Below are 6811 nucleotides of genomic sequence, written 5' to 3' on the forward strand. Positions count from 1 at the left end.
CAACGGGAGCTCACCCCACTGCAGGGATTCGAACCGCTGACCTTCTGATCAGCAAGTCCTAGGCTCTGTGGTTTAACCCACAATGCCACTCGCGTATCCTAATGCCTATTTTGGAATTTTTCTTATGGGCAATCACAGCTACGTTTGATTTTTTGCCTTCTGTTTAGTATGTTAATTCCATCTTAAACCAGCAGGTGGCATCCAACAACCCAGGCTCCAGCACTTTTTCTTAGTACCTCAAAGCACATTATGTTGTATATGCAATATGCTGCTACTTAATCTGATTACTTAGGCTGCAGTCCTAAACATACTTATCTGGGAAGAAGTTCCCACTAAACTCAGTGGGACTTGCTTCTGAGAGGAGTGCACTGTTGATCTGCAGTGTTTATTCATGGAAGAAGGAAATATTTACGAATTTGTTGGAAGGCAGATGTGCAGAAGATACCAGTAATGTAAAAGCATTCTTTAAAGAAGGAGAAGGAAGCATGTATAAAATGGCATTGGTTTCCAGTTGCCAGTTGCTAATGTCTGCAATATGCACTGGAACTTTGCCTACCTAAACAGGTCTGTGTGTATCCATGATCTGTAATGAAATTTTCACCTTCAGATCAAAATTCTTCCTGCTAATGAAAACTGAAATGTATCAGGGGGAGGAAACCCCAAGCAGCTGAGAGTTGGCTGTCCTTAGTTAACTTTACAATGCACCGTCTAGATGAGGCGTTCCCAACCTTCGGCCCTCCAGATGTTTTGGACTACAATTCCCATCATCCCTGACCACTGGTCCTGTTAGCTAGGGATCATGGGAGTTGTAGGCCAAAACATCTGGAGGGCCCCGGGTTGGGGGTGCCTGCTCTAGATTATCCCATATTATGTTCATCTTACTGCAGAAGCTTCAGTTAGCTAAAGATATCCAACACTATTTTTTCCTCTTACAGTATTGCTGAAGGTCTACCTACCTGTAAGACAGAAATATAAGGGGGGAGGGAATATATAGGCAGAAAATGGCATTTAAGCAAAGACAAGTTCTAAATATTCATGTACAGTGACTCAATTGAATTGGCTGCATATCACCCCTGTCGGTGAAAGGGCCCTGTCCCCTGATTTTCTAATTAAGTGGGTAATGACTGAATGAATTCCAGGTCATTTGGCTGGAATATGGGGAAACCCATGACCACAGCCCTGAGCTCCTAGGAGGATGCACGTGATACAGGTGGAATGGACGGCTAGATGAGTAGGTATTGCTAAACAGGAATCTTTCTCTTGCACACCCCACAATTGAAATTAATGGGATTTCTGCAATATGCCCTGTCGATTTAAGGAGTGCTTGCACAGGAGAAGTTCCAGTTGCATTGCACCCTTGGTTATGGTAAAAAATTAAAAGCTCCATATAATGTTTACAGAACTGAACAATATTAATACCAACAATCCAGCAATATTGCAACATGACCTTTTTGTTCGTGATGAATGTGCTTAACAAGGCTGCCAATTCTGAATGAGATTTAAATAGCCATATCTTGGAAATGAATAAGAATTAAGAAGGTAAATTAATTCCTAAGGGGAATCGCAGCAGAACTCATTAGTTCAGGAATAAAAATACCTCAAAACTTTTAATTAAAGATATTTACTCTGAATGAATACCACTTGGCAGGTTTCTGCAGACTCCATAATCTCATTTATGCAAAAGTTTTCATATATTACTGGCGACATCATTAATCTCATTGGCAATGCCCTCCAGACTGACAATCCTGTAGCTGCGAGATGATTCCCTCCCAAATCCTTTTTATCTGTATAAAAGAAATCTAACTCAATCAGACAACAATCGTAGAAAGGCCTGAGCAATTAGAGACATCACTCTCAGAAATGGGCTACTGACATTAGCGTGTTAGTATGGCTCTCGTAATGAGCTCCTTCCTAATAAGAGTGTCTTTTGCCTCAAACACACAAAAATAATTAAGTTTCTGAAGCTCCTCCTCCTTATTTGTTCAACAGGACATTCTCAGAGATTTGAAGGAAGTGAGGAAGGAGATTCTATCTCCTAAAGTGAAATAATATTTGAGAAATCAGTAAATACGCATTGTCCACAGCAGGCCAAAGGCTTCATGTTGCTCTCTTGTTAATGGTAAAGAAGAGAGAGAAATTTTGTTCTTCTGTAATGAACATCCTAAGAAGGCTGCGCTGTGTGTTCTAGCCTAATTTATGATACAACTCTCTGGACATCAACTACAAATGAATGCAGCATACATTATTTATTCAACTAACTCAGTGTGGGAGATGGCAAAAATGATATAACCAGGCAATAGCAAATATTCCATGGGATAATACACTCCAGAAGTTGAAAGTCTGCATGCCTCAATTAGGGCCAATTTTACTGCTGCAAGATGTGAGATAAATAAGAAAATGCTGGTATATTACTATGAAGAATAATGAATTGTTTCATTAGTTGAAAATAGGTACAATAGGACGCCTCAGCTGTGCACAACTTTGGAGTGAGTCAAATCTATCCTACCTTTCAGGGGAGAATCAAGGACTGCTATTTGCTAAAAATACACCCATTTTATAACATTCTTGACATCCAATAAACATAATAGTGTTTGGCATGTGTGAAATTCACTTTAAATATTAACAGATAAATAGATGGGCTCTTCAGTTTTGCCACCTGTTGAAGATAGGAGGAGGCCAACAGGATATACTGTATTTTTCCGTCTATAAGATGCCCCCATGTATAAGATGCTCCCTATTTTGGGGGACTCAGATTTAATAAAATGGAGGGGAGATGGCTCAGAGTATAAGACACCCCCTAACTTTTGACATTATTTTTTAGGGGGGAAACCTAGTCTTATACACGGAAAAATATGGTAAATTGCCTGTAAATTGCACAGGGTATGTGGTCAACAGTGGAAGATTAGAATATCTACTGGCTATTACTTCCCTTGATCTGGAAACAATATACTTTTGTTGATGCTTTTTTTGTGTTGTTGGGTTTTTTTTTTTTTTTTTTTTTGAGGAAGGAGCCCCTATTTTGTGAATTACACCAGGGGCGCCAGCCAACTTAATCCAGCCTTGAGCATGGGATAGACCCTGTTATTTTCCTACTGGTTATTTTGCTTTTGAACTGGGCGTGGTTTGTCCCCAACCCCTCAAAGCTTTTCAGTTTCCACAGACAAGTTGTTAGTATTTTAAAGATCCCAAGTGCTTCTCTCCTTTTGTCCAAAGCAAAAGATGTAGCAGCATAAACTAAAGGTTAGAAAATCTTGTGATTTAATTAGCTAGAAGCATCTTAACCTTCAGTGAAGCCTTCCACAATGTGACACTGTTTATATACATCCTTGAACAGTGACACTCAAAGTTTGGAAGCTACTGTTTGGAAAAACACAGAAGCAAACAGTTATCAGAACACGCTCAACACAGAATATGCCTCACCCAGTGTGTCTCTCTATCTTAGGAGAGACAGCCAGCAAATTCTGTATCCTCTTGCCTTTATCTAAAACTAAGCACTCGATGCTGAAAGTTAAAACCCAACAAACTGCGCTAGTATTGAGAAATGGGATTGCCATTGGGAATCAACAGCGACAGCTACATAATGAACTGAGTAATATACTAATTGTATGATTATGTTTTTGCTATAAAAGCACTGTAATTAATACTCTCTTGAACTGAGTGATTAAATCCCTCCTAGATTCCCACGTGATGTCCAGTTGTTGTAAGTGAGTTGTACTTCTATTAGCAAAAGCTTGACATAAATTACTTTTGAGGGAGAGAATGAATGGAAGTTGGGAAATGAATTCAAGGCTGGAACCCCTTGAAAACTCTTGAGTATTTATGGCATATGAACTACAGCACTGTAAAGGGAGCCTGAAGGAGTTTGACTAACTTAGGCTGGGGTGAACTCTCGTGAATTCACAATCTGAGGCACCATGCCTGGCATTTTGGGCCGAGATCCTGGATAAGCTTAGATCTGTTTTAAGGAGTTTTAGATCTCCTGAAAAGGACACAGATGAGGGAGCTTTTACTTCTATTCTTTTTTATTATTATTTGTTGTATTTTATAGGCCAAGCATCTTAAACTCTATTTTGGTAAAATTACACAGGCTCTTAGTTTTGAGAACAATCAATCTCTGTTAGTTTTAAGTTTGGCCTTGATGTCTTATTATTACTATGTTGATGGCATAAGCATTTTAAAGGGGGCATTCTCATGCTGTGATTTTATGGCAAATTTATTTGGTTGACCCACTGAAACAAATTGTTTTGTAAGCCCTTTCAATAAACAGTGTGGCCTGCTTAAAATCTTTTCTCTGTGCTGTTCTTTATTCCAGTTTTCCTCACCTATAAAAACCACAGGTGGCTGTGTCCTGTTCTGAATCAGGCAGCCTCCTCTTTTAAGACTAATCTTTCTTCAGTCCGGTTGGAAGATTTTAACTGTTTTCAGACACACTGATTTTCTACAAAGCAATTTTAAAACAATCCAGAGTGCTCTGTTCATATTTCTCTCATTTGTGTTGTAATTCAGATACCCATTTACCTTGTATAGTGGTAGCATGCTTTGACCTTGAGAATGAGTTTGCATATAGGAATCAGATGGGAAGCGAAGTGAAGGGATAGTTGGCACCATTTTAGATTTCTCTGTGTGTGATGTATTTGTTTTAGCTATTTATATCCTGTCCGTCAAAGAAACATTGCTAGGATATATTTAAAATAAGGTAAAGGTAAAGGGACCCCTGACCGTTAAGCCCAGTCACGGACGACTCTGGGGTTGCGGCGCTCATCTCGCTTTATTGGCCAAGGGAGCTGGTGTACAGCTTCCGGGTCATGTGACCAGCATGACTAAGCCGCTTCTGGCGAACCAGAGCAGCACACATAAACGCCATTTACCTTCCCGCCAGAGCAGTACCTATTTATCTACTTGCACTTTGATGAGCTTTTGAACTGCTATGTTGGCAGGAGCTGGGACAGAGTAACGGGAGCTCACCCCGTCATGGCGATTTGAATCACCAGCCTTCTGATTGGCAAGCCCTAGGCTCTGTGGTTTAGACCACAGCGCCATCCACATCCCAACATATTTAAAATACTCAAGTGCAATTATACAACAACAATGATAATATGCATACCAAAAACCCCAACAGCAATAAAATCTAAAACAGCTGGTGGCAGAGCAGCATAAAAACTAATCACTGGAAATAAAGCTCCCAGTTAAAATGCCTTGGAGAATAAAAAGGTATTTGCAGCTCAGAATAGGTGTTAGGCAAACAACACTAGCAACGTATTCCACAAGCAGGGTGCCACCACTGAGAAGGTCCTTTTCCTGATTACTGCCTACCTTATATTTGACAGTAGGGGCATCCAAATATTTACAGTGATATTCAGAGGACCTGGTCTTGAATATATTCCATTGCAAAACAGTCTATTTTAAGATCATTTGTCGTTACTTTTCAATAAGCAGAGATGTTGGTACTCCTGCGAAATAATCTCATGTAGCCTGAAATAAATGGCACTCCACTGACTACTATGGAAGCAAGTTCCATAGTTTAACTATGCTTTGCATGAAGAAGTACTTTCTTTTATCTGTCACTTGGATCTACAACCTCTCGCAACAGGTCCTGTGTGCCACTCAATATTAAGTCCATGGTCACCGCCCTCCCAGTCAGACCAGCTGTTCTAGGGCACAATCATTTAGGGTATCTACAAATTTTAGCTCTTTGTTGTGATGAACACATTATGTAACCAGTCTATGAAGCAGTAGCTGAAGTCACGAATTCTTGCAACTTTTTGATGTTTCCTTGATTTCATTCTTTACCTCAAGATCTCCTGAGACTTTTGATCAGGGGCACAACAGCATGTCCCCAGCACTATGTTACTCTTGGAGCCTGGTATCACTACCCACAACAGTTCTGCAGTGGACTGCCCCTTTTGGGATTTCTAGCTTGCTGGACTCAGTGCTCTCTTTGACCTCCAAGTGACACCACCTCCAATACGTCCTTCCCTGTCCTTCCTGTAGAGTTTTTATCCAGAGACAACCATGTCTCACTAGTTCTCTCCCTTCTACCAGGCGCCCATTATGTCTTCTATATCAATGCCATCCTTTAAGACCAAGCACTCCAGTTATTATTTTTGTAAGTAATTTTTTAAGGCAGTCTTCAGCCAAAGCTCGCATAGCAGCTTACAAAATCAAGACGGCTAAACAGTAAGATCACATGGTACAGTAGAATAAAATGCTAGCATAAAAAACCTTGCAGATTAACAGAGCATTCCTAAGTAAGAAATTTTGAAATTCCAAATTCCATCCAGGAATCCCTGGGAGGGTCTTCTGCAGGCTGAACCAGCAGGTGAGGTGGGCCCAGGTTTTGAGCATTGCACATAGGTCACATGACCATGCTGAACAGGGTTTTGTATAGGTCCTTGTCTTGTCTTGCCCTCACCACTTCTCCAGAATGCCCCATTCTGAGGATTTACACTAAGGCAAATTAGGCTGGCTGAGCAACTACTGCCAGTGTAGCCCCAGCTGAGCCAAGAAAGCCCAAGATCCCCCAATCCCAAACTCTTGCATCCCAGCTGATCTCGTGCTGTAAAACGCCTAAAACAAATGGGCCAATAAAATATAAATGATACAAAATACGGGATGCAAGTATGGTTGTTTTACATAACTAATTCTTATTCCAGATTACTGAATTTTGATTTATTACTTAGTATGTCTTTTCATGCCAGCTGGGCAACCTGAGCCATCATTCTGTCAAAGGAGGTAACTTTAAGGTTGTTTTAAGGACACATACTTGTCTAGCTATTGTTTATTTTTTCAAACATATTGCATCACCTGAGCC

This window comes from Podarcis liolepis, assembly GCF_965112155.1.
Source record: "Podarcis liolepis genome assembly, chromosome: 5".
NCBI lineage: Eukaryota > Metazoa > Chordata > Lepidosauria > Squamata > Lacertidae > Podarcis > Podarcis liolepis.